Source organism: Perognathus longimembris, chromosome 9 (assembly GCF_023159225.1).
Source record: "Perognathus longimembris pacificus isolate PPM17 chromosome 9, ASM2315922v1, whole genome shotgun sequence".
Taxonomy (NCBI): Eukaryota; Metazoa; Chordata; class Mammalia; order Rodentia; family Heteromyidae; genus Perognathus; species Perognathus longimembris.
In genome coordinates, this window is record NC_063169.1 from 4,857,660 (window position 1) to 4,885,619 (window position 27,960).

The 27,960-nt window shown below is 41.9% G+C and overlaps 1 protein-coding gene and 1 long non-coding RNA gene across 3 annotated transcripts in view; one reads left to right on the forward strand and one right to left on the reverse strand.

The window, feature by feature from the left end:
* The window catches only part of Bckdhb (branched chain keto acid dehydrogenase E1 subunit beta), a 157,218-nt gene that overhangs the window by 8,327 nt on the left and 120,931 nt on the right, over nucleotides 1-27,960 (reverse strand). The window lies entirely within an intron of this gene.
* Nucleotides 16,953-26,515, forward strand: LOC125357026. The gene is made up of 3 exons (XR_007212046.1): nucleotides 16,953-16,965; nucleotides 18,853-18,855; nucleotides 25,582-26,515. It is a non-coding gene; the product is annotated as an uncharacterized LOC125357026 (long non-coding RNA).

Here is a 27,960-nt window from a genome sequence, read left to right on the forward strand (position 1 = left end):
CGCTTGCTGCAGCACACCGCGCGCATTTACTCCCACCGGCCTCTAAGATGTCTGGGGGCTGCGAACGGTGAAAGCAAGCACAGGCTTTCCATTCCTGAGATGCCCAGGGCTTAAGTGTTCACAGTTTAAAACCGTCTGGGGCTACGAGGCCGTAAAGAAGGCAATGCTCTCAAGTTTCCAGAGACGCAGAGGCTTCTGGAGTTTTATAGCTGAAACGCTTCCTCTAGGGGAAGCGAAGGCGAGGGCTGGACAGGGGAGCTGCCTCGGGACGCGGAGGCCGGGCAGCCCCGCGCCTCGGGAGCAAACCCCCTCTCTAAGGTAGGGTTTCTGGTTTCCTGGGCAGCAGCGCTCTCAAAATACTCCTGATAAGTGACTGGGGACCATCCTACCAAGAAAACTGCTTTTCTGCTTGTCTTTACACAAGGTTTTTTCATGTCGCACCACCAAACGGTGCTCTGAAGGCAGCGATCGCTCCTGCCCAGGGCGACCTGAGGACTCCTTCGTCTCCTGCCAGGAAATCCAGTTTTCAGACGTGTGCAGGGCTGAGCCAATGTGAGGAGGATTGCTAGGAGGCTCTGGAACGGCCCTACCTGGCCCACCTGCCTTTTAGTCTCAAGCCCAATTACAAACCGAAACTGCTGCTACGAGAGAGGGATGTCTAACTCTGGACCAAGTATGAGAGAAAACAAAGCAATTAAACACTTTTTAAGGTGGCTAAGCTAGTTGAGAAATCATACTTTTGATACGATGTGGTTTTTTTATAACTGTTTTTTCTTCAGTTTAAACATGTGACATTTTTGCACTGCCGTTTATGTTTAAAGGAATGTTGAAAGAGCTTGCTAAACATACAAAGGGGGGCGGGGGAGGTCCATTTTCTTCTATAGAATGACAAGGAGTATGCTGGTGTTCTGAGTTCACAGCCCTGACCTTTCAAGTTTGCTTTTGCTGAATGAATTAATCAAGGTCGTTTTCATGAGCTTAATTCTGATCACTAAGGACTGCAATTTCACTAACAGAATAGAGCAAAAATAAATGTTAGGTGTTATCATGAATTGTTATGTAAATGTGGTCAAAACTTTGACCCCCCCCCCAATACTAATTGTTAATTGAATACCATTGGTAAATTTATCTTTGAAGTTTAATAACTGAACAAATTAATAAAGCAAACAAGTCTGTGGTAGAAATATCTGATCTAAGTAAGGAAGGCTTGTAAAAGTTCTCACTATTTACAATTATTTAAAGATTTTTTTCAAAGGCCTTGGCTGGGGTGGGGCTTGGGGGAGTCCCATATATTTTCTTCTTTACTATCTTTATATATAACCTATGATTTTTGCCTTTAACAAGGTTGGTACTTCTTCAGAAGGAGGCTTTGGGTTTGAAAGTTTCATGGATTTGTGTATATATACATGTTCAGGCTGGAATTCCAAGCATCAGGAAATATTTCAGAAGCCTCCTTTTTAAATTCTTCCTGGGAAGACGCTGCGTGGTGTGTGGACAAGATGAACTCGGCTCCGTAAATCTTTTCAGTTTGTTTTGCTGTTTCAGTGTACACAATGTCTAATAAATGTGGTAAAACACAGACTCTTGACAAAGGGCTGCTTAGTGTCTGGGAGCTGGTTCTGGATACTTTGACTAAAATTAGAAATGCCTAGAGGCACTGCTAATGAAGAAATTTAGATGAGCTAAATTTATAGCTCACATAAAAAGGTAATAATCACATAGTTTACTTAGATGGACCAGAGCATTTATTTACTTAGAATTATTTTGTGGACTTACTTGATCTGAAGCACACAAATGCAGCCAGGTCCTTGTGAGTCTCACAGCACAAGCATGAAAATTGTAGTCATTTATCTATTTGTCATATGTCAAAGAAAATTCACGCATGCAAGCAACCACTGCGACACTCAAGTAAACCAGGGTATCATCCACACCTGCTAGCCTGGGAAACCGCACAGAAAAGAGTTATTCAGAGACAGAGTGATCCAAAGGCATCTGGGTTGAAAAGAAGTATTCGCACAGATACAAAGAACTGAAAACAAGACTAAAGAGTAACCAGATGACAGAATTTAATAACAAGTGCACAGGACTGTTATGTCATCTCATTTAATCCTTTCCACACCTCTGCATGGCGGGGGTAACTGAGGAATCACACCTGGCGAGGCGGCCGAGGGACGCTGGGCCGGCTGAGGTGGTCAGGGCCACAGGTACATGCCGTACACAGGTCTTTGTCTTTATTTAGACTTAAAGTGTTGGGGACTCTGCTGTACAGAAGTCAGTGCAACAGCTGTATCTGCTGAAAAGAAACTGGTACCACCATCCTGCTGATCTCAAATCCAGTCAAGATCTCTAAAGGTTTATGAAAAGGCTGGGACTTCGGTGCCTCGGGTGGGGAAGAGGATTCGGGCAATGGGGAATGGACGGGTCTCTTTCCTCAGAATCACAGTGCATTAAGTGTGCACTTACAGAAGGGGGAGAGCAACATTCCGGGATGAGGCGCCTCACATGGAAAGTTGCTTTCCGTTGATTCTCAGCAGCTCACTTAAGTGGAGGTCTTATGAGGCCACGCGAATTCAAAAGCTGATTTTGAATTCAGAAAAACCTAGATGTTCAACATCATTACAGTGAGCTGTAAGTGGAAGCTTTTCAACTATTAATATTGTGTGTGTGCGCGCGCATGTGTGTGCATATGTGCACGTGTGGGTGTCCCGGTACTGGGGCTGAGTACTGGGTACTCAGGGTCTGGGTGCCATCCCTGAGCTTTTTGCTCAAGCCACGTGCTCTACCATTTGAGCATCCACATCCCGCTTAGGAGTGGTGAGTTGGAAAGAAGAGTCCCGTAGCCCTATTTTGCCCAGGCTGGCTTTGAACCGCAGTCCTCGTATCTCAGCTTCCTGAGTAGCTGGGATTACAGACGTGATGACAAACAGTGAAGTGCTTCATTAAGATATTAAACTTCCTCATTTACATATTTCTTCACCTGTGATGAATCTACATAACTGTATGCAACTAGGCATATTGATAAAAAATACAACAGCTTTCTGATAGACTAGAGAAGTAGCTTAAGTAACCATAATTTTGAAATCTTACACCTAGTCTAACTTCAACTGGAATATTAAATTTAATACACACCTCACAGTAACATTTAATAAATAATTTTAAAGATAACTCATTTTGTAGTACTCTAATACTATAGAACAAACATTTTTTAATTAAATCAATATCTCAAGAGTAAAATTAAATTCCCTATTTTGCAATTCAAATGGCAACAAAGAAAGCCATTGCAATTAAATCTTAACTTAGAATGTTAATAAAGCGACAGCGCTGGGCCTCACTCTGTGGGTCTGACACAGGTTTCAATTCGTGGTTGCGCACTGGGGTGTTTATTAAGGAGCGGTGCCCTGTCCTCGGAGGTAGAATTGTCATCAAGTGCGCGGGCCACACACGGAAGGCTCAATCCCCACGCATGGAAGCAAATGAGTGCCAGGTGTCTGGGACAAGCACTTCAATCTGCCCTGGGAAAGTAGAACTTACGAAAAGTTTACTAACCAAGTATACATGTACCAAAGTGGACTGCCCGTAATGCTAACAGCACAGGAGGCTGCAACCGGAAGATGGTAGTTCCGGGTCAGCCCGGCAGGAAAGCCTGTAAGACTCTCATCTTTGATTAACCACCATAAAGCCAGAAATGGAGCTATGGCTCAAGTAGTAGAGCATCAACCTTGAGCAAAAAATGTTCATGGACAGTGCCTAGGGCCTGAGTTCAAACCCCAGTACTGGGGCATGTACACATGCATGTGTAAGAATGCATCAGGATTTATGATACATTCAAATTGCATCATTTTCAATGCCCAGCCCCCTCCTCAACAAGCATGCGTACATTTGACCTAACAAATCACCAAGCCACAAGGATTTTCCTCAGGTTTCCTCCAATGCTAATTATGTAGCAAATCTAATTAAATTCATATGATTCACTTCAGCAGTAGGTACTTCAGTTACGGCAGCGCTGCCAAAGGGGATCTGGAGCGCCTCTTCTCCCTCCAAAACAACCAGAGTGCGCGCCAAACTGATAACCGTTACACACAGCTGCAGAGCTAATGTACGTCTTGGCCCAGCAAATGCACTGTTCACACATCAGTCTGTGCCTCGAGCAAGTTCAGGCTTGGGACCACTGACAGCAAGCTCAAATTACTGTGACATGAGGTATATAGAGACAGAGACAGAGATGGGTATGAAGTTCTTTGTTTCATCCAACACAGCTGGGGTAGGCTTTTATATGCCCTGAGTTCCCTCTATTTAAAAATTTATACTAGCCGGGTGCTAGTGGCTCACGCCTGTAATCTTAGCTACTCACAAGGCTGAGATCTGAGGATTTGAGTTCAAAGCCAGCCCAGGAAGCAAAATCTGTGAGATTCTTAAATTTCAATTAATCACCAAAATTGCAGGAGTGGATGTGTGGCTGACGAGGTAGTGATAGCCTTGCGTGAAAACAGCACCTAGGCCCTGAGTTCAAGCCCCAGGGCCAGTACCAAAATAAAAAAAGTTTTCTTGAAGTTTACTGAAGTTCTGAAATTTTCCCAGTATTGACAAATGCTCTGAGCAACATCTTAAATCTTGTCCAGTTGGCTCAATAGCTCATATGAATGTGTGTTGGAGAACATATTTAGGGGAAAATTACCATAATATAGTTAACATCATTCCTAAAGAAAATCACAAAACTGCCATTATTATAAAGACTTTGCTTTTGTTTTTGCAATCTGTAAGAGTAGAAAACAAACTTAAGGCTGTAGAAACAAAATTTTTATTTCATTATTTCAGATAATTTTGCATGGAAGGAAGTCCTTTTCCAGAGGGGCTCTACCGAAGTCCATGGTCAATTTCCCTCCAGAGACCTTGGATCACTATGGCAACTGCCCTCCTCTATCAATACAGACAAGCTACAAGGGCTAGTATTCTGGAGGGGGAAAAAAAAAAAAAAACGCTTCCTTTTCTGTGATGATAACAACATGATCTAGTTTCAAGACTGAAATGTACGTCTTTCTTTCTGCAAAACAAACAATAGATTTGCTGACTGTATTACTGCAACAAGATTCAGCCAAAATGGTGAAACCAGTCATTGTACTCCGGTTTCAAAACCAAGTGAAATCAGTCATCTCGCAACAGTTCAGTTAGTTTGAGTGGGTGATGTGCTTGAAGTCCAGGCAGAAGAAAAACGGGTATACAGAGAGCAAAGGACTGTCAGCAGCTAAACAGCAAACGCTTCCTCCATGTTCCTGGAGTTTCTTGAAAGAAACAAACATTTCAACGGGTACATCACGGGGCGGGGGGGGGGGGCGCCCCCGCGGGGAGGTTTTATGCTCAAGTCTAGAGCTCTTTCACGTGACTACTTCTAGCTTTTTTATGCTTAACTGAATAATGTAGTTGCTTCTAGATATTTAATTCTTAATGTGCAAGGAAATAGAAACCTTGAGTTCCAAATTAAAAAAAAATATGGATTTCCTTTCTGCCCCCAAGTATCAAAAACAAAAACTCTTAATGGTATCTCATTGTAGGTATGCAAACCACTGCAGGAATCATAGAGAGCTTTCTGATATGTAAATATCTGCGAAGTGCATACATGAACAAAGTGTTAACCGATTTCAGCTTGTACTTATGTTCTGTTTCACTTTGGGTCATTAATGAGCTTAGTTACTAAATAGCCCCCCCAAATTAGCAAGATAGGAACGGGGTGCAGAGATTCTTAATGCTTAGCAATTTCGAGACACCTCTCACTCACCCACCAGAAACTACAGCATTGCCGCTACAACCACGTGTTGAAAGGTTTGCCTGACTCCTCCACACTTCTTATTTAATAGGTCTGCCTGCATTCAAGCTCCTTCCATTGTTCTAAATCCTGCTATGTCCAGACTGTTTACCTTCCAAATTCTGCTGGAAAGCCCTTCTGCAGGAAGGCTGGTCAGTTTTTTTTAAAGTTACATTTTGTTTATTTCCAATCACAGTTTTGTGGTTGTTTGTTTTGTTGTTTGTGCCAGTACTGGGGCTTGCCGGGACCGGAGTGATGTCCCTATGGTTGTTTTTTGCTCAAAGCAGGCACTCTACTACTTGAACCAAAGCTCCCCTTGGGGCTTTTTGCTGGTTAGAGGTGAGTCTCTTGGACTCTTCCGGCCTGGGCTGGCTTTGAACCGTGGCCCTCCGATCTCGGCCTCCTGAGTAGCTGGGGTGACAGGCGTGAGCCCCCGGCCCCCTGCGGAGCCTTGTCCAGCCCTCCCAGGGAGGAGGCGCGTGCGCGCTGCCCGGGGTCAGCCGCAGCCCCGGGAAGACAGTGACAGGGAGCTGGAGGCAAACTGTGTGCCCAGGGTGGGCTCTGGAAAGGGGGCCGGGGGGAGCTGGGAGAGCGCCGGGGCCGCTCGCACAGCGGTCTGGTGGGGGGAGGCAGCCAGGCCCGAGGGGCCCGGGCAGGGAGAGAGGCAGCCAGCCGCTCGAGGCACAGTCGGCGCGTCCTGCAGGACACGGGCAAGGGCGGCCACGGAGCCTGGCGGGGGCGTGGGGCGCCCGGGCGGGAATCCACAAGTGTCACCAGATATCGACGACACGCCAGTAATTAAAGAGAAATACATGACAGCTGCTGAAAAGCTAGGTGACGAAATAAGTCTAAATACGCAACACAAACAAACTTCACATCATTCTGTCATTTGAGGAAAATACGAGATCCCACAGAAGAAAATTTCTAGCTGGACACTAAAAAGGCCGTACAGAAGGTGAATTACAATTACGTTACGACGGAAAGGGCTTCACTACACGCTAGTTTGTAGCTATCCAGACTCCCTTCTTGGCTAGCGTTCAACTATCTTTTCTCTTCTTGTAATCGAATATATTTATTACTGTGTCCATCACCATAATGATAGCATCAACCCTCCGCTTCCTCACGCTGCCGCTTTCCTCTGAGTATTTCTTATGTCTCTCTCAGTGCACTTTCATTTTAAAGGCTTGCATGTTGTAAAGAAAAAGACGCATAATGGAGTAACCTAGCAACCTACACAAAGACCATATTTTATAAATGTGTCTATTGTTCCTTTGACTGCAGAGGAAAACAGATTTTCATATGCCTTATCTGACAGTAGCAGAGAAGAAAACAAAAAAACAAAAAAAACAAAAAAACTTTTCAACCCCCGCTCTGGGTTTCCAATCACCAAAGGCGGATTTACAACATAACAAATTCAGAGCAAAGACCATAATAAATTCACTACCCAGACACTGGAGATGATTATTAGGTAGTCTAGAAGGGAAGGCTAAAATATAACTAGAAAGTTTTCTGTGTACCCAATTATACTAAGTGCAGAAGAACATGTTTGGTTTTTTTTTTCCTTAATATATATTTCAATTCTGAGTTACAAAAATTCCTGTTGTTGAAAATTCTTCAAAATTAGATTATTTCTTCCCTATATAAGCACTCACTTCCTTAAAAATAATTAAAATTAATTGATGATTAAACAACTGAAATAAATTACAATTAACTATTTTTTTTAATGTTTAACCTGATGGTCCAGCCAGAAGCTGGTGGCTCAAACTCGTGTAATCCTAGCTGCTTAGGAGGCCAAGATCTGAGGATTGCAGTTCAAAGCCAGCCCTGGCAGAAAAGTCCATGAGACTCATCTCCAATTAAGAAGCAAAAACCCAGAAGTAGGCAACGGGGTTCAAGGAGTAGAGCACTAGCCTTCTGTCTTCCTTTTGTGAAAAAGAAGGATGAAACATCTCAGTACTGTTGTAGGAAAGAGAAGACTGCAGTCCTTGCCACTGTCAGGCAAATGACAAGGCGATGGGACTCTCTTTGTTCCCCTGACCGCCGGCTGCTAGCTAGCACCATGATGAAGGCAACCAAACTCCTGTGGCCAGAAGACCACACCGCACATCCTTCCGGAGTCCCGCTGGCAGAAACTAAGCTACCACGCACGAGACAGCACATGGCACGCACGAAGCAAATGAAGGTTTACCTGAAGCTTTCCACTTCCCACTCACCTGCAACGTCTCCTGAGCCTGGAGAACATGAGGACCTGCAAGTCTGTAGTCCTTCAGGACTCACACAGATGCCAACATAATTTGAAAAGAACTGCAGTTCTGAACGCTTTACAAAGCTCAGACTCAAAAGGTTGTCAGGTGACTCTTGCAACAGGAAAATGGCAACAAACAGAATATAGATCACAGAATTCGATCGTTATAGTAATGAGACCACAAAGTACTTTAAAAATGGCAGAAAATGGTTAAAACAATTCTAAAATCATCAACAAAAAGGGGACGGGTGAGTCCCCTTTAATATTTCCCAAAGGGAAATATTAAATTTTGATGTACACCAGAAAGCAGTCAACAGTGCCACTGGTGTTCCAACTGTTTAAAAAATTGATCAGGGACCATGAAAAGAAACTCGTGCTTCATCGAAGAAAAATATCTAAACATCGAAAAACTTAAATATTATGAAAAAAATTGCAAAATATAAAATAAATTTAAAAAGGAAAGGAAACTTTGAACCTTATGTACCGAGCAAATGCCAGGTCTAGCAAACAGTGCTAGTCCTAAATTACTTGATTTAAAAAAAAAAAAAAACCTACAAAAAATAGTAAAATATAAAAACAAATTAATGTTTTATAGACCCTGGGAAAAAGAATTTTCAGCAAAGTACAAAAATTTAAAGCATTGCTTTCTTTAATTTTGTAATTCTTTACTGTGGAATAGCTCAGGATGTCAGTTCTAAGTAACAGAATTGATAACTGTGCGAGGAAACATAATTTGGATTATATAATTCTTGCTTTAATAAAATTCCTTAAACAGTGAAAAAAAATCAAAAATAAATAAATTTTGATGTACAGGAAGTACAGAAATGGTGGAGAAAACACCATTTCTTTTGGAGGAAAAAAAAGTTAAGTTTGAAAAAAAATCCCTACAGTGAAATCTTAAAGATAGTCTCTAAGGGTCGAAAAAGAGAAGCCATTGCTTCATGAGAAAAAAGTAATCTCTAGGAAATGCTAAGGTGTTACAGATTTAGAGGGGAAAAAAGCACAGGATAGACTAGAAGCAAATATTTGCAAACCAAAAAGTATGACAAAGTCTTAACACATAAAATATGTAAACAATTCTCAAAACAGTTTAATTAGAAAATGAGAAAAAGATGGGGACATCTCACCAAAGAGGAACATGAAAAGATGTTTAATACGATTAGCCAATAGAAGAAACAAGAATGAAAAATCACATATTAGAACAGAAAAAGAGCGATAGTGAAGCATCAGGCACGAGAAGGCTACGGCGAAGTGGAGTTGTATGCGGCAGCAGAACCGGCAATGGAAACACCACCCTAGCAGAGCTGGCCAGTTTCCTAGAAGACGAACCATGCACTTCCCATAGGAACTGAACTCCAGGCCATTCATGGCACAGAAATGAAAATGTATGTCCCCAGAAAAACGTGCGCACAAACACGCATGACATCCCTTTCGTTACAGCAGAATACTGAAAGCCGTGCAAATGCCCCTCGACCAGTGAATGGTTTAAAAATTGCAATGTATCATACCATTCAAAATGAATCAACAATAAAAAGAAATGTGTTGCTGGTACCTGGATGGGTTCCAGGGCACTGTGCTTGGCAGAAAGAAGAAAAAAAATGTAAAGGCTGTCTCAGCCACTGGTGGTTCACGCCTGTAATCCCGGCCTCTTGACTGAGAGGTAAGGATCACAGTTTGAAGCCAGCTGGGAGAGGAAGGCCATGAGATTCTTATCTCCAATTAACTACCAAAACAAAAAATAAAAAAAAAAAGCCGAAATGGAGCTGTGGCTCAAGTGGTAGGACACTAGCCTTGAGCAAAACAGCTCAAAGGCAGCACCCAGGCCCTGAGTTCAAGCCCCAGAACAGGCACCAGAAAGCAAAAGACAAACTGGGGGTGGGAACTGCTGGGAACACATAAAACTACAGAGATGGAAAAAAGACTCGTGGAAGCCAACAGGCCTGGACTGTGTGGGTACAATAGCTAGATAAGTGTAGCATGAGAGAGTTCCTTGCGATGAAACTATCCTGCTTGGGATGTCGCTATAAAAACCTATACATGGCATAAAACTACACACACACACACACACACACTCTCTCTCTCTCTCTCTCTCTCTCTCTCTCTCTCTCTCTCTCTCTCTCTCTCAACAAATGGTAGAAACTGAAGTTCGACAGTCTAAGTTATATTCTTCTGTCAATATCAAATGTCTCTTCCAGGCTTCGATGCGGAAGTGCAGTTACATGGAGAAAAGGTAAGTGAAGGATGCAGAGGACTATTAAATACTAATTTGTTGGCAACTTAGTGAATTCCACAATCATACTGCAACTTTTAAGCCTTTTTGTAGAGCACAGACACAGGTTGAAAGCATGTTATTCTTGCCCATTGTATCTTCCATGCCCAAAGCAGTTTGTTCCTCAGGAAAGAAAATCAAGGAGGCAGAGTCAAGAAACCCCTGGGGCTCCCCTGCAGTTTGTGGGGAAATGGTAGGTCTATCTCACAGGCTTCTAAAAACTAGATGTCAAATCTAGTCCAGGTTGGGTGTATATTGGATGCTGAAGGAAAACATATTAGTTGTCTTGTTTCTTTAACTTCTACCACACTACAATGAAACACATAGAAGGACGGACAAACATATAAACAGGAGGTCATAAACCCAACCACTCATTGTCTACTAAGGAAATGCAAAGAATAAAAGACCTCTTGCTTCATTCAAAAGTCATGAAGGCGTGGCTGCAAAAATATTTTGGCAAAAACTCATTTTTTATAATAACTCCTTATGTCAGGACATTGTTGAATGTACAGAAAAACTGCCACAGTAATAGACAATTCTCACAAATCCCACGCTCAGTTTGCTATTATTATTATACATTAGTATGATGCATTTGTCATGTTAATGAACCAATAGCGGATGCACTGTGACTCACTAAAACCCAACTTTTATTCCGATTTCATCAGCCTTCTCCTTATGTCCTTTCCCACTCCAGAGCCTCACCCCAGATCCACAATCCTTCAGACTTCTCGTTTCCCTGGGATCCCCCAGGTATAACAGACTTTCTGCATTTCTGAGGCTCCTGAGAGGTTGGAGCAGTACTAGCCATGTATTCCATAGAACGTCATTCAACCAGGATTTTTCTCTCATGATTGAACTGGGGTTATGGGGATTTTGCTCAAATAATGAATCCCACACTTTGGTTCTAAGATGAACAAAATTAATTTGACAATTTATAAATCCAGAAACAGGCAAGAAGTGGTTTTCTACTCACTGTCCTGCTGAGAAACTACTTTGGGACATTAAACAATTTCTTCATAAAAAGTCACAACTAGCAAATGGATCAACTCCAACTTGTCACGCATGTTGTTCAGCAAACCATCATAAACAGGATAGTTAGGAGCTCGAAATCACAGCCTATTCAAATTCTCCTTGGCTTTCGTTCCATTAAGGGACTGGCACAGAAGCCACATAGTTTGATAAATTACCAAGTAGAAAGGAGCAGCCACACAGCCATGTGTCTGCCTGATCTGCTCCAGAAATGCCAGGAGAGGATCACAGTTTTCTACCACAAGAGCAACTCAGACGCGTTCCTTCAGACATGACACAGTCTGCCGCGGGTTGCTGCATTGCCTAAGAGTAAACATCAGTGTGACACCGTACACTGCAATGTGGTACCTACCACATTATACACTAAGCCATCACTGATAAAAGATTTTCCCTCAATTATGTGAAGCTCAAAAACAGTCATAGCATGACATAAAAATTTGCTGTATGCTATTCAAGACGATCCCTATTAAAAAAAAAAAAAAAAAAGCACCAGGAACTTGCACGTGTAAAACGATTCCTTTTTATGGAACCGGCAGTGCCTTGTGCCCCCTCAGCACACTGTCATCTCCACGTGGATCTTAAGGGTGGCTGGATTCCCCCAGTTCAAAAGCCGGCCTCCCGTGACTTGGTAAATCAAGTGTATTTCATACCCCTGACCTCTGCGTTGACTGAGGAAACCACCAACTGGGATATGATCCACTCAAGGTGAACCTAGAACTCGTGCCTAGCGCGACAGGAGCCACCGGGCCACCATGAGGACATAGGTAGCTACTGTGCGGCACCCTCCTGCCTGATCTAGGACAGAAAAGAATGTTCTAGTAGGGAAGAGGCATGGCAGGACAGGGAGGGAAGGCTGGGGAGGGCAGTGCATAAAGGAAGACATGCAACAAAATGACAAGGGAGCATCTGCAAAGTGTAAAAGCTTGCACGAACCTAAACTGGTGATACACCAATTACAGTGAAGAGTGTCTGAGACTCAGTGTCCTGTATGTTAACCTGTGTCAAGAACATGCTAGATTTCCTACCACAGCTACTTGGATAATGGTCTCATCGCCCTTAACCCTTTCACCACAAAAACTTGTCAAAACGCTAACCTGCATTTTCAGTGTTGATCTCTTACACTCCCACTCATCCTGGCAACAATTTTACCATTCAACATCAGCACATTATGAACACACAAAGAGCTTTAAAAACGGACTCCTAAATCCCATCTGCAGAAACTCTGATGAAACTGGAGTACGGTGAGGGAATCAGTGTGTGTGTGTGTGTGTGTGTGTGTGTGTGTGTGTGTGTGTGTGTGTGTGTGTGTGTGTGCGCGCACGCACACGCAATGCCAGTCCTAAGGCTTGAACTCAGCACCTAGCTTCTGTCCCTGAGCTTTCTCACTCATGGCTGGCACTCACCACTTCAGCCACAGCTCTACTCCTAGCTTTTTGCTGGTTAACTGGAGATACCAGTCTCATGGACTTTCCTATCTAGGCTGGCTTTGAACTGCAATCCTCAGCAATGAGCCTCCTGTGTGGCTAGGATTACATCATGAGCCACCAGTACCTGCCTGCTTCAGACTTTTTTAAGACCAGGAAATTGCAATGTACAACCAGGGCCAAAGTAAGTCTATGCTCAAGAACTGTGACGAATAACCTCTCAATGAATGACATCAGTGAGTTATTCTCAGCTGCCTCTACCTTAAGCAGGAATGGGGGAGAGGGTGGAGAGGCCAAATCCATACGAGAATCATTTATCTCACTCTAACACAAAGTTGGGCAAAGAAGAGGAGCAACTACATCCATCTGAGGAAATGAGCTGTAAGAATAAGATTATTATGGCTGAAATTCTTTTAAAGAACATTATTATGGCTAAACTGTGAGAAATCTAAAGGAAAAGAAATACCAGAAGAGAAATATATGCCAGATGAAATGGCAAAGAGAAAAAAAAAGTTTGAAAATTTTGCTGACCTGCAAATTCCTCACTAGTACAGAACAGACGGAATGAGGGCTGTGCACTAGAATATAATAAACCCACTTACTACTTTCTGATAAAGAAAGGTGACTTAATGAGCGGGAGTGTCTCTTAAGACTCTTATATGTTGGAAGGTAGTATATTTGTGTTTTAAAACTCCAAGCTAGGACTGGGAATGTGGCTTAATGGTAGAGTGCTCGCCTTGCAAGCAGGAAGCCCTGGGTTTGATTCCTCAGCACCACACATACAGAAAAGGCTGGAAGTGGCGCTGTGGCTCAAGTGGTAGTGTTAGTCTTGAGCAAAAGGAAACCAGGGACAGTACTCAGGCCCTGAGTCCAAGCCTCAGGACTGGCAAAAAAAATAAAATAAAATAAATGAAACTCCAAGCTAAGAGAATGGCGCTTTCAGTGAAGTTTCTGAAACAAAAACTATAATTACTAATAAAGGTCAATTTGTATTATGCATTCATTCACACAGTACTTCAAGAAATAGCACTAAGCTGGGTGCCAGAGGCTCCTGAATGTAATCCTAGATCTCAGGAGGCTGAGAGCTGAGAATCAAGGCTCAAAGTCGGCCCAAGCAATCATATCCGAGACGCTTATCCCCAAGTAACCGATAAAGTCAGAAGTGGAGGGGTAGTCCAGGCAGTAGGGCACCAGCCTTCAGCGTAAAGGTCAAGCAAGAGCGTGAGGGGCCCTGAGTTGGAATCCCTGTGCTGGCACGCACGCGTGTGTGCCTCTCCCCCCCCCCCCATTACTAGTAGAAAGCAAATTGAGGGAATGAGCCTCTGTAACACTAAGAATATTGTTACAAATAGACCCAGCACTGGTAAGGAGCACAGGGCAGGTGCATGTGTTGGATCATCGGAAGCCTGAGGAGGAGGAGGAGAAGCCTCCCTACCCTCCCTTTGGAGAGGAGGGAACGGAGGCTCCCGGGGCACAGCTAACACACGGCCGGACTAGGTTCTATACCATTATGCTCCATTATCACTTAAATTGGAAATGATTCATCAGAAACAGTTTACATAGAAAAATTCTAGGCAGTATTCTTTTTTAAGTTATGAGGCAAATTAACACAGAACATTTTAGGCAGAGATGGGGTTTTACCTCAGGTGTAAAATCCAGAGCCAATCACTTAGATTATCTTTATAAATGTCTATTGGTGATGATAGATGAGTTCTACACATGCATACGTATATAATATACACACATACATGAGTTCATACATATCATTTTATACACATAATTTTATGTATATGACTATTGAGACAATGACTCTTGGGTTTCATTTACACACAATGGTAAGTCATGAAGTCAGTCTTTTTTTGTTGTTTATTTGTTTTGTTTTTGTTGCCAGTCCTGGGGCAAAGACTCAGGGCCTAAGCACTGTCCCTGGCTTCTTTTTGCTCAAGGCTAGCACTCTACCACTTGAGTTACAGCGCCACTCCTGGGTTTTATCTGTATATGTGGTGCTGAGGAATAGAACCCAGAGCTTCATGTATACGCGGCAAGCACTCTACCACTAGGCCATATTCCCAGCCCATGAAGTCAGTCTTTTCTGGGTTAGCTTCTATCAACTTGACAATGGTACCATTATCATGAATAAAGACATGATGGCACTACCGTGCATGTGTAATGGCACTGTTATCATTAATGAGGAAATGATGGCACTTTGGTGCATACGTGTCTAACTCCTACTATCTCTTAGTTGTTATAGAATATGTGTGTGCATGTATGTTCTATCATAAAGATCTCTTTCCTTAAACAGGCGCACCTAGAAGGCAGGAACCACGATCTGTTCATCCTGGCTTCTCTTCCTTCAGCCTGAAGTGTCCTCTGTCCACCATGTGTAAACAGACTCAAGGGAATATCTGCTGACTTTCTTTATGAGTGACAGTAACGGAAATACTACAATACACACCTGAAATACAAAAACTCACTTGACTTGATGATGTATTTTCCCTACTGGAACTTGCCAATATTCCCATTTTACAAATGTAATTGGGAGTAGAGAACAATAGGAAATCAGGAAAGGAACATTTTCATGGTTGTTACTATTGAGTAGTAAGAAATCTGGAAACTATTAGATGTTAATTTCTTGTTTTATATTATTAGCATACATTATAGATGATAATGTCAGAATGAAGAAATTTCATTTAACTGATATTCCTTTTTATTAAAAAAAATTGGGTAAATTTAGGTTCTCTGAAAGTGTCTCTATCTAGGGTCAAGAAAGTACTCATGGATATGGTCAATGAAAAATATAAGCCCTTCAGTGCACTGGACATGGCGCCTTCACCAGGCTTGTAAATAAGGAATAAGCTGTCTCTGTGACGGCACGGATAACACATTGACCTTGTTCAAGTGGCTCAATTTCCCCAGCCCTCCATGGGGGGCCGGGCAGCCAGTGCTCCCGGGCAGAGAGAAATGGAACCAGCTGGGAGAGGGTGTGCAGCAGAGCTACAGGAGATCCCAACAAGCAAGTACGAGAGTGAGAGGCCTACATTCTCCAGGAGCCTTCCCCCTGATGGACCGGGAAACGGATGCTTGCGAAGACATGGTTCCTCTTAGCCTACGGTCCTTCCCACTATGGACCCTGACAAGTTTTTACCAACAAGGACAGGGCTAGCATGTGAGGTTAAGCTGTCAGCCTTAGATAAACTATATTGTTAAATTCATGATTTGTTAAAATATCTCACTTCCGTAATATAAGCTTAAGTTACAAGACAACCTACCCTGGATATTCTGTCTTTTGCAGTATATATTTTACTCATTCATTCATTCCATCAGTTTGGGGACCGGTACTGGGGTTTGAACTCAGGGTCTTGTGCTCCTGCCTGGCTTTTTCACTCAAGGCTAGCACTTGAGCCACACCTCCACTGCTGGCTTTTTATTATTATTATTATTATTGGTTAATTGGAGATAGGAGTCCAATGGATTTGTCTACTTGGGCTGGCTTTGAACCAAGATCTTCAGATCTCAGCCTCCTGGTAGCAAGGATTACATGTGTGATGAGCCCCCGGCTCCCAGCTTCTGAGTAGTTTTAATTGGACTAGTACTAATTTCATAATTTTGAGTCAGGCCACATCAGAGACATGGTGAGAAAATACCTCAGTTTTGTACATGGAGGTTTAATCAATGGTTACCATGATATCCATACTACACTTCTGCAAGCATTTCAAAAATATAGTCATTGTTTCATATGAATAAATGTGTAAGAAAATATGTGCATTATAAAGCAAGAAACAAGAAGAAAACTCTATAAGGGCATGTTTGCAATTATTCACTGACATTAACAAACTAAAATTAAAGATATAAATATCCTATGGAATTTAGTAGAAAAAAGGAGTTAATCTTATAATGACTTTATAAAAGTTGAATTCATGTTCACTGTGATATAATTCAAGTTCCCTTTTGTTCATTTGAAACTAATATAAAATGTTCATATTTCATGTATCTTTAAAGTTAACAATATTTACACGTAGCAACACTTACAGAATGTTTCCTATTTAATTGAAGGTTTATAAGCAGATGTAATGTGCCTATAAGCCAACTTTGAAAGGAGGTGATCATTTATTTCTTTCTCTAAGTATTTAAAAGAAGCTCCTTTTAATCAAAGATTATATTTTCCATTAAATTGCCATTCTTCAAATTATTTCACAAAGTTTAAAGACCATATGTACACAATTTAAGGAAAAGAGACATGTAAAAGGATCTTCCTGATGCAAATTAGGCACTATAAATTATCAGGATAGCAAAGTGCTAACTTCCACACAGGAATACACACATCCCCACATCTGGAAGTTGTATCTGCCCCTCTGCTTATGCAATATAACCAGGGTGCCACAAGTTTCCTCCGGCATCTGGAGAGAACTCCTCTACCGTGAACATGAGAGAAAATCTGGTCTGAATTAAGAAATTTATCTTGTATGATGGTGGCAGCAAAAGGGCAAGACTGATGATTAATGGTGAGGGCCAAATGTTTCTATCATTTTCTTCAATGTTCTTTGTACGGCAGCCTCTTTCTAAGAGCTTAGCATTTCCATTCACCCCAGGCTCAGCATAAGCCTGTGGCTAGGTAGGACCAATGAGAAAACTAAGGACTACAACGTGAGGACATTTGTACAAAACCATACACATAACAGGCATATAGTCTGACTCCTTAAAACCAAGAGGTAAGGAGGAAAATGCGGTGCCCGTATTCATTTCTACTTGAAAGGCTTCACAAGCTGAGCTTTTTCCACGAGACCGTGTGAACAGCGAGGTATCTTGCTGGCAGCGGTGTGCCATGGCCCCCAGCCGGTGATGTCACTGGACAGCTTTGCCCAGGTGCCTGCAGTAGACCCGAGGGCTTCTTATACCTTGTTTGTTTCCACTAGGCTTCCCGTGGACATATGTATGTTCTCACACAAATGCACTGTGTCGTAAAATGCAAATATTCTTACATCCTGCATATCTGAACAAATAACTGAATCCATCTGTAGTCTGGTTTTAGAAGCCCTAGATGGACTGTTGAGCTTCCATCACGGATGCTATAGAGAACTGCAGCGTGTCACTTGATACAGGGGAGTTGCACAGAGTTACAGAAGCACAACTGCAGGAGGAAAACACTGTGGAAAGCATCTCAGGAATAAGACCTAAGGCCACTGGGGGAAAGTAGGAGGCGACAGCCAGAGTCCAGTCTGCTAGCTGAATGCAAAGATCTCGGCCCGGAAGCTGGAGGCAGGGGCACCCACCGTCATAAGGAGAATGCTCACCTCCTTCGGGACCACAGACTCAGATGGCTAAGGAGCACAAGAAGGGATGGCCGTGGGCGGCGTAATGCCCTACCGTGTCCATTCCTCCGAATCCTTCAAGCCTGGCCACCAGGAACGTGCAGGTGTGACAAAGAGGAAGGACTCTGAGATGGGAAGCGAATGTTCTGGATTATGTGGGTGGGCTCAGTCTAATCCTGAGTCCTTAAAACTGGACCATTTTCTCTAGCTGTGGCCAGTGAACAGGCAGGTCAGAGAGATACAACAGCTCTGAAGATGAAGAGCCATGGACCAAGGAATACAGGCAGCCTCTAGAAGGTAGAAAGAGCTAGAAACAGCTATCATAAGAGAATCTTCTAGAAAGAAGCAAAGTTCTGCCCACACCTTGACTTTAGCCAGTGAGATGTATATCAGACTCCAGACCTACAGAAATGTAAGACAACAAATCTGTTGCTTTAAGCTACTACTTCTGTGGCCATTGATAGAAGAGAAAACTGAGACAAGTATCTTGAGATTCTAGATCAAGGCAGCCCCTTTTAATGGCTCCAAGTGAGAGCTGGAAGCACAGCCAAAAGAGGAAGGCCCCTCCTGAGCCAGATGAAGGAACTAGAGAGCAAGACAAAGAACACACCCAGTACACAAAGCTAATCAGCTAGTCTTCATCTCTGGAGAAATGCGGCCCGAACGCTAAACATCACCCCAAGATTCTATTCTGAGCCAACTTAGAAATCAGAATAAAAGCCACACTGTTGGGTGCACCTCGGTGGTTTCTGGCCTCCGTTGTAGTTAAAGGTCAGCAGGTCTGTGGGGAAAAACAACAAGGCCCTCCACAAAGCCCGGCCAGGCCACAAGGAATAGAAGCGGGCCATTATCGGCTAGCAGAGGAGATCCGGTCTGTCTGGTTTCTCCTGGAACCTCCATGCAAAGTCAGCGAGAATCACAAGACGAACGTGCTAGACACTGAGCTTACGAGCTTGCTACAGAAAGCATCTTGATTTCATAATGTTCTCCAATAATTAAGAGCAAAGTCACATTAATAAATGGGTCTCAATAGATGCATTGTTACCCATCAATCACTCACTTGCTAAAACCTTTTTGTGGTTGTTGGACAGGAAAAATCTGAAGGAAATGCTGAACTTTTGTTTGTTTATTCTGTGCCGATCTATGGGCTTGAACGCATGGCCTGGGCATTTTGCGTTCAAGGCTGGCAGTCTCTACTTAAGCCATAGGTCTGCTTCTTGCTTTTTGGTGGTTATCTGGAGATAAGAGTATCATGGGCTTTCCCACCCCAGCTGGCTTCAAACCATGATTCTCAGAACTCAGCCTCCTGAATAGTTAGGTTTACAGGTGTGAGCGAACAGTGCCCCGCATTATCTCTTTTTAATCTTGTAAAGAATTAGCAAAGAGCAAGAATCCAAAGTATGGCTATAAAATTAAAACGAAGGGTGTAGGGAGCAATGAGTGAGAATGTTGAAAGGGGGGGTGACTGATCCAGGTAGGTTGTATTCATAAACTGCTCTGTTAAATCACAACTCCTTTATACAACTTTTTTTTTTTTTTTTTGCCAGTCCTGGGGCTTGAACTCAGGGCCTGAGCACTGTCCCTTAGCTCAAGGCTAACACTCTACCACTTGAGCCACAGCACCACTTCTGGCTTTTTCTGTTTATGTGGTGCTAAGTAATCGAACCCAGGGCTTTATACATGGCAGGCTAGCACTCTACCATTAGGCCACATTCCCAGTCCTTTATACAACTATTTAAGATATTTTTTAATTTTTTTTAAACCATGGAGGAGGAAAAAAGAGATTGATGTAAAACAAAATAAAAAGATTATACTAAAGTTTCACTGAACATTTTGTTACATAATACAGAACTGAATTACTTTTTATATACAAACTAAATCATTATGATTTAAATAAAATCTAAGATAAGTAGAGCTTAAATTCTTAAAGTGACTGGTCTTCCAATTAAAAAATAATTCCTTGGGATTTACAAGTGCTTTAGCATCTGTTTTATGATTTAACTGCCAAACCTAATTATCCTAAATCTGAGACAGTACTACCTAGCAATGCTTACAAATTACTTCCACCATTCCAGAATCCTGAAATCACAGTCTCTGAGTGAGGCCTTAGAACTCGCCCTGGGGTGGCATCGCTGACAGATGCAGGCACTTAGAATCGTTCTTTATGGAATCTTCTATGGACCAGCTCATGCCTCTAACTTGGTGTGCAAATAGGAAGGAAGGATGTGGCCATTTCTTAGGGCATACTATGAGGCCCATTATAAACCAAATACTTAGGTTTGTGCTGCTTTATATTGATTTCAATATCTTTCTCTGAACAACATTTCCATGAATGACTATGAAGCTCATTCTATAACTGCAGTAAACAACAAGGTAAATTATAGTATTTATACTATTTCACTATTTACACTTTTGGTGAAAAAAATTCCAACTCCTTGTTGCACAAGTAAATATTTCAAATACATACACACACACACACACACACACACACACACACACACCACACACACACACACGGGCACTGTCCCTGAGCTTTTCTGCTCAAAGCTGGTACTCCACCACTTGAGTCGCAGCTCTACTTCCATCTTTTTGATGGTTAATTGGAGATAAGAGTCTCACAGATTTTCCTGCCCAGCCTGTCTTCAATCTGCCATCCTGGGGTTGCAGGTGTGAGCCGCTGGCAGCTGGACCCCCCCCCCCACACCCCTTTCAAGCTCCCTGCACAGCTGGGGTCCCAAGTGCATACCAGGCATCTCCCCCGCCCCCCTTTCTCACTCCCAGTTTTTACTGATAGAGAGCGGTGTTAATTTTCTTCGCAAGTTGGCCTCACACTGTGATTTCACAATCTCCATCTTCCTGTAATTTTTGTGGTAAGTTTTGGCTAAAGAAGTTGTATCCAAAGCATTTGGGTAAAAAGAACTTTCTAAGAACGTCTTCCTTTTCTTAATAATGGGTACTAAAGATGACTGAATAAACTTTGCTGCACGCAGAGGTGATTGTGCCTTTTAGCCAGTCAATGTTATAACTTTTACTAATAGATTATATGTTAAGTGAATTAATTCATAATTACTGGAATAAACTTGAACCCAAGATTCAGTTGTGCTAAGAGTGGTATAGCTATGTTCACAAAAGAGATTTATCTACCAGTTTCTCTTCTTAAAATAGTCCTTAACGGGTTTTGAAGTTATACTAACTTCCTAAGATAAAATAAGTTTCATATGTGATTTTTCTTTTCTTTTGGTTGATCTTTGGGCTTGAACTCAGGGCCTGGGCATGTCCCTGAGCTCATTTTGCTCAGGGTTAGTGCTCTACTACTTTGAGCTACAGCATCACTTCTGGTTTTCTAGTGGTTACTTGGAGATAAGAGTCTCCAAGACTTTCCTGCCCAGGCAGGCTTTTAACTGTGATGCTCAGATCTCAGCCTCTTGAGTAGCTAGGATTACAAGTGTGAGCCAGGCTTAATAAGTTACTATTTTAAAATGAACCATTTGCCATCACCATTATCATTCTCATCTTTAGCAAAATACACACTATTTCTTAAGCCTTGTTTCCTCTACTAGCCCTTTATGCTCATATTAAAAAAAATCTTAAAATTCCACTTGCTACATTTCTCCCATTAAATTATGAATCAAATTTAAGAAAGGTGTGATTAGGTTGACTAGAGCTATGATAATAAGTGCATGCCTCCTTTACTCTTCCCCTTTTGCACTGGTGTATACTGAGCAGCACGCAGTAGAGGGCTGCCTCATGACACGTCCACCCTCAGCTAGGAACCTGCATACTATTCAGCCCTCCATTGCTCCTCTCAAACCCCCGCTTCCCTCTAGGCCTGTGTTTGGCATCAGGTCTCACTTCTCACTTGAGCACACATCTGATCCTTGATACACCCGCCTTGGGCTTCTGTCCTAGCTGGTATTACAGGCGCACCCACTTGTGTTCACCTTCCCTCTGTGGGGGTGGGGTCTTGTGGGCTTTTCGGCTGGGGCTTCCCTCAACCAGTCATCCTCCAGTTTTCAGCTTCCCAAGTCACTAGGGTTACAAGTGGGAGCCACCAGCACCCAGCACTCTTCTATGGAAAACGTTAACTCACATTCTCTAGGTGTGTATTCTCCCACTTCTCTTTCCAGAATTTCCAACAAAAGAAAATGTGATAAGCACACCCAAAGGCTTCTAAATCTTATTCCTGATTTACACGGAGGGACACCAAACACTTAATTTCAGTTAAAAATGAAGTGTAAAGTAGGAGGGGTGCAGTGTGGAGGTGGGAAGGGAAGGGAAAGAGGGGCACATGCACTACGCCCCTGAGTGTCGCTGAGCAAACAAGTGCCTCAAGCTGGAAGTGGCGTGCGCGTGCATGCACACTTCGCAGAAGAGACGTGTCCGCTCCCTGCACTGCCTCTCCAGCCGGCTAGCGGGGCCTCTCTGCTGGGCACTGACACAGAGCAAACCATTGCACACATTTTATTAGAATACACTTTTAGCACCCATTTGACAACACAGGCGCAGGATTTGGGCATAACTCCTGTGAATTACACCGTGATTACAGAACTAAGCATTCTGAAAAGGGAGGTATAGCACATATGCACAAGTTTTGGACAACTACTGAGGACCTGAACACTACTAGGAGGATTGTGGTTTGAGGCCAGCCTAGGCAAAATGATCAGACCTCATCACAATGTTTCCCAAAGTAATTCAGCACAGTGGTTTTAATTATATAATTACTGTTAAATACATTTCGATACATGCAATGGTTTTCTAGTTTTCAACATACCTGTCACATACATGTTTCTGAGGTAGATCACTAAAGCAATATTAATTTAATATTAATGTAAATTTAAATATTATGACTACAAAAATCTATAAAAATATATTCTATTGGAATTTTTAAACAGGCTTGGGAATTATTTGCATTCTACAAACAGAACCTTTCTTTGACATATTCAACCTTCTAGATACAATAAAGAACTCACTTTAAAAAAAAAGGTTTTCATTTCCTCACAGAACAGAACAAAGCACTGGACATAACAGGCATTTTTAGTGCAGAGTAACAAAGTGGCATCCCAGAAGAATGTAAAATAAAATTTATTCCTTAGAGTCCTATTACACCTCCTTTCCACAAATAGCCATTCAGTTTCTGGAAAGTTCAAATCAATGTATGGTATCTTTATAGCACAACAAGAAAGTTGTTTTGGTTTGACTTTTGCTATCTGTTGAAATACTAGAGAGACACTGCAGTACTGGGGCTTTAACTCAGGGCACTGGTACTTGCTACGCAGGCAGTCTGCAACTGAGCCAGATAGCAGGAAAAAACTACATTCATCAAAAACACAAGCACAGCTTATTTCAACTTGAGAACTGACTGTATCAGATGGATGTAAAAATCCATAGTCACCAACGAATGCTAAATAATATTTTTAAAAGAATCGGGGACTAAAAATTAATTAATTAAAAAGAAGGTGTATTTACACAAGCACGGGCATGTTCTGATCCTAAAAGAGAAAGACACTAAGCACAAGCACTCCCCTCCTATCTCCCTGCACCCCCAAGTCTTACTCCTGCCCCTCCATGACACCGCCTCAGAATAATTTGTAAAAGGCTAGACCGGTTCACAAGCATTTAAGGAAAAGGATGCAAGAGCGTGCAGTGAAAGAGCACCCTTAAGATAAAACCCAGAGCGTGTAACACACCCTTCTGGAGAGCCCGTCCAGACACTTGCAGGCTGCAGCAGTTTTATGAACTAGATGATCCTTCGCAGGTGGCGGGCGGGCAGCACGCCTGCTCCGTGCCCGTCGGGAAACCGGCCCTCGTTGGCCTTGATGGAAATCCATCCTAAGCGAAGCATATTTCCACACGTGTTCATCTGCTTCTAAACTACTATTTTCCATGACATCCTGATCTTGGTTTTTCCTCAAGGTGTTTTTCTTTTTTTTTTTTTTTTTGGCCAGTCCTGGGCCTTGGACTCAGGGCCTGAGCACTGTCCCTGGCTTCTTCCCGCTCAAGGCTAGCACTCTGCCACTTGAGCCACAGCGCCGCTTCTGGCCGTTTTCTGTATATGTGGTGCTGGGGAATCGAACCTAGGGCCTCGTGTATCCGAGGCAGGCACTCTTGCCACTAGGCTATATCCCCAGCCCATCCTCAAGGTGTTTTTCAAACACATGCGCCCCAACGTCAGTAAGCTATTAAATAAATTCTTACGCCACAATTTCAGACCCTTAAATATCATATAGTACACTAAAAATCACATTTGCTGAAAAAAAGAAGCACACTGTAAAGGTTAACAATTCCCCACAGATCTTTCATTTGCCATTAGAGAACACCGAGATTTACCCATTTAGCAATCATTTCAAAAAGCCAGACTCATAAAAATCGACAGTTGCTACTAATAAAAAGGACCAGGATTTTTACTGATTTGAAGGCCGCTAAACAGTGTATTAAGTCAGGAGTGTTTCTGTACCATCATTTTGTGTACAATCCTAACCACTAAACACTCAATTTGTGAAATAAAGTATAGAAAACTATTTTACTTCAAATCCACTGAGGAATTATTAACATTTTGAAACCATCAAAATGACTTAATTCTGATACAAGTAGAAAATCATTCAATTCCATGACTCTTGGTTTGTCACTAAGTAAAAATAAGATACACACATAAACAAGAGCCTCCAAGAACAATAATTCATTTCAAATTCTTTGACATATTGAAAAGAAACAATAACAAAGAAAGAAGTATCATTAATCTTCACTTTTTCTAAGTTCTTGACATTAAGATACCGTTTTTTGTAATATTTTGTAACAGCATTTAAACTCAAGACCTTGTGCTTGCTAGGCAAGCACTCTACCACTTAAGGCACAACTGAAGCTCTCCTGTTTCCTGTATAGCTGGGACTACAGGCAGGCACCATCACCACCACATCTACTACTTACTCTTTGAGATAAGTCCTTTCTAACTTTTTGTCAGGGCTGGCCTTGAACTTCCATCCTCCTATCCTGCGCAAGAGCTGAGATTACAGGTTTGAACCACAGTGTCTGTTTCCAAGAGACCTAAACACAATTTATAGAAATTGCTACTGAGGGGCTGGGACTATGGCCTAGTGGTAAAAGTGCTCGCCTCGTATACATGAAGCCCTGGGTTCGATTCCTCAGCACCACATATATAGAAAAAAGCCAGAAGTGGCGCTGTGGCTCAAGTGGTAGAGTGCTAGCCTTGAGCAAAAAGAAGCCAGGGACAGTGCTCAGGCCCTGAGTCCATGCCCCAGGACTGGCAACAACAAAAAAAAAAAAAGAAAAAGGAAATAAAGAAAAAAAAAAAAAGAAATTGCTACTGAGTTGTAACTCCATTGTTACGGATCCTTCACTTCAAAATTAATTGTACAATAAGCATGCTGGATGACACATTTTCACAAAGTAGCATATTATGAGGGCAATTATACATCCTGGTTACATGGAAGAACCCGATCTACTCCAGTTGGGAAGATAAAGTAAATGCTGAACTATTCCATGTATAGTTGAGAGTCTATCTGTCTCTCTAACAAACTTTCTCTTCAGATAAACACATGAGAAGTTCAGATATTGGTGGGGATGGGAAAGACTTGTGACAGATAGACTAGCAGAAAGCGGGTCTAATTGCCATCACCCCAGCAACCAGTCCATTCATTCCTCCTTAGTATGATACAGAATCTGTCCTAATTTACATGTCAGCTCTATCTGGCATCCAGATGATGAAAGGCTCATAAAAGCACTGCAAATATGATAAAGTCACATGTAAAACATGTGACATGCGTATATCATGGAAACATAAATGTGTTATAAAAAATCTGGCCTTCACTTACCATGAAACCATTAACTATACTATAGATTATCATATCCACTTCTACTTCACCAGAAAACAAACTTTTAATAATGAGAGGTTTCACTGATAGCAAAAACCTTTGTATGTTACCCATAAACTATTTGTCAATGTTAAACCAGATGCCAACAGCTCACAACTCAGAAGGCTGAGATCTGAAGATCATGATTTGAAGCCAGCCTCAGCAGGAAAGTCTGTGAAACTCTTATCATCAACTAATCACAAAAAAAGCTGAAATGGAACTGTAGCTCTTGAAGTAAAGTTCTAACCTTGAGCTTTTAAATAAGCTCAGGTGCAGTGTCCATGCTCTGAGTTCAAGCCCCAGGACCAGCAACTTAAAACAAAACAGCCAACAACAAAAAATGCTACTGATACCTTAGAAACAACCTGTTATATAGCAAAAGCCAAGATACCATCAATAGCAGGATACCATTCAGGGTTTGAGCCCACCCATCCTTCCCTTAACTCAAAAGAAACAGCCACATGTAGAACATAGAATTCTAGCCTCCCAAGTATCTTTTTTTTTGCCAGTCCTGGGGCTTGAACTCTGGGCCTGGGCACTGCACCTGAGCTCCTTTATGCTCAAAGTTAGCACTCTACTTCTGACTTCTTCTGTGATTAACTGGAGATAAGAGGCTCACAGACTTCCCTGCCCAGACTGGCTTTGAACTGCCATCCTAAGGTCTCAACCTCCTGAGTAGTAAGGATGACAAGTATAGTATGTTATTTTAAGCTCAGAATCTCCCTGAGCAAAAATTAATTCATCATCTGCTTTCAGTGAGTACAGCTGTTTGAAAAGGGAACTTTTTAATTGAGATAACACAAGGAATGCATTTACCTACATCAAAATCACTAGTGGAGAAAGGTATAATTCATAACTTTTTAAGAGGAAATCTAAATCCCCAGGCTTGAAAGAATGCTTTGGATAACCACCATTTCAAAATCCACATTCATATCACAATGCAATTATGGTTGTGCTATTGTTTAAGAAAAAAGCTTGATTACTTTATATCTTTTGATAGGATTGCTTCGCTTTCTTTTTTTTTTTTAATGGTACTAAGGAATCAAACCCAGGGCTTCATACATGCTAGGCAAGCACTGTACCACTAAGCCCAGCCCTCTTTGCTTTCTTGATAGCTAGGTTTCTTCATTCCTTTTCTGAATCAGGGTTAATCCCACCTTCAAACAGTGAGAGTATTAAACACTTATAGAGATACAGTCAGCCACATGGTGTTTTAGTTTTCCCTGAGATGGTTGTACTTTGAGACTGTTTTGGCATGCATATGGACCTTTACAGAAAAACTATAATTCTTTCTCACCCTAGAGAGTCTTAAGTGTTCTTTGAGGGTAGTTGTGCTTATGGAGGCTTTTCTATGCTACCAGGAAAAACACAGCAATGCCTATAATAATAGATTAAAGTTAGAAAGTGAGTTTGAGTGATCAAAAATAGTACTCATATTTTAAAATCAGAAAAGGCCAGGCTGAAGCCCTGGTAGAGTACCAACAGAGTGAGCAAAGAGTTCAAAGTTCAAACCCCAGTACTAGCAAAGTGAATAATAAAGTTAAAAATAAAGTCCCTTCTTTTTTTTAACATACCATAAAAGAAAAGAATCATTCATTTCCCAATCAAATGCAAACTATCAGACATTCCTGCAAATTAAGATGACATCTTTAAAACTTACATTAATATTGATAGATCTAAAAAATCAGAACAATTATAAACTAGATGATTTGTGCTTATAGCTTTCACTTGCAACCACTAGGTTTTTGGAATAACTGTTGATTATAATTTTCACAAGGGATGAAATTCAAATTGAGTAGAAAACTCAATAGCTCAATTAGTTTAAAAACTCAGTTAGTTAACCTCTATTTTAATATCCACTTTAAACTGAAACGTGTGTCTGTGAGTGTGGACTCATTCCTGAGAAGAGACAATGTCTCTTACAATGAAACACCAACTAATTTGATCACTAAATTTAACTGTGCTAAATCACCAAGTTGAAATGAGCTTTCAACCTTAGGAATGATGCTGTCCAGC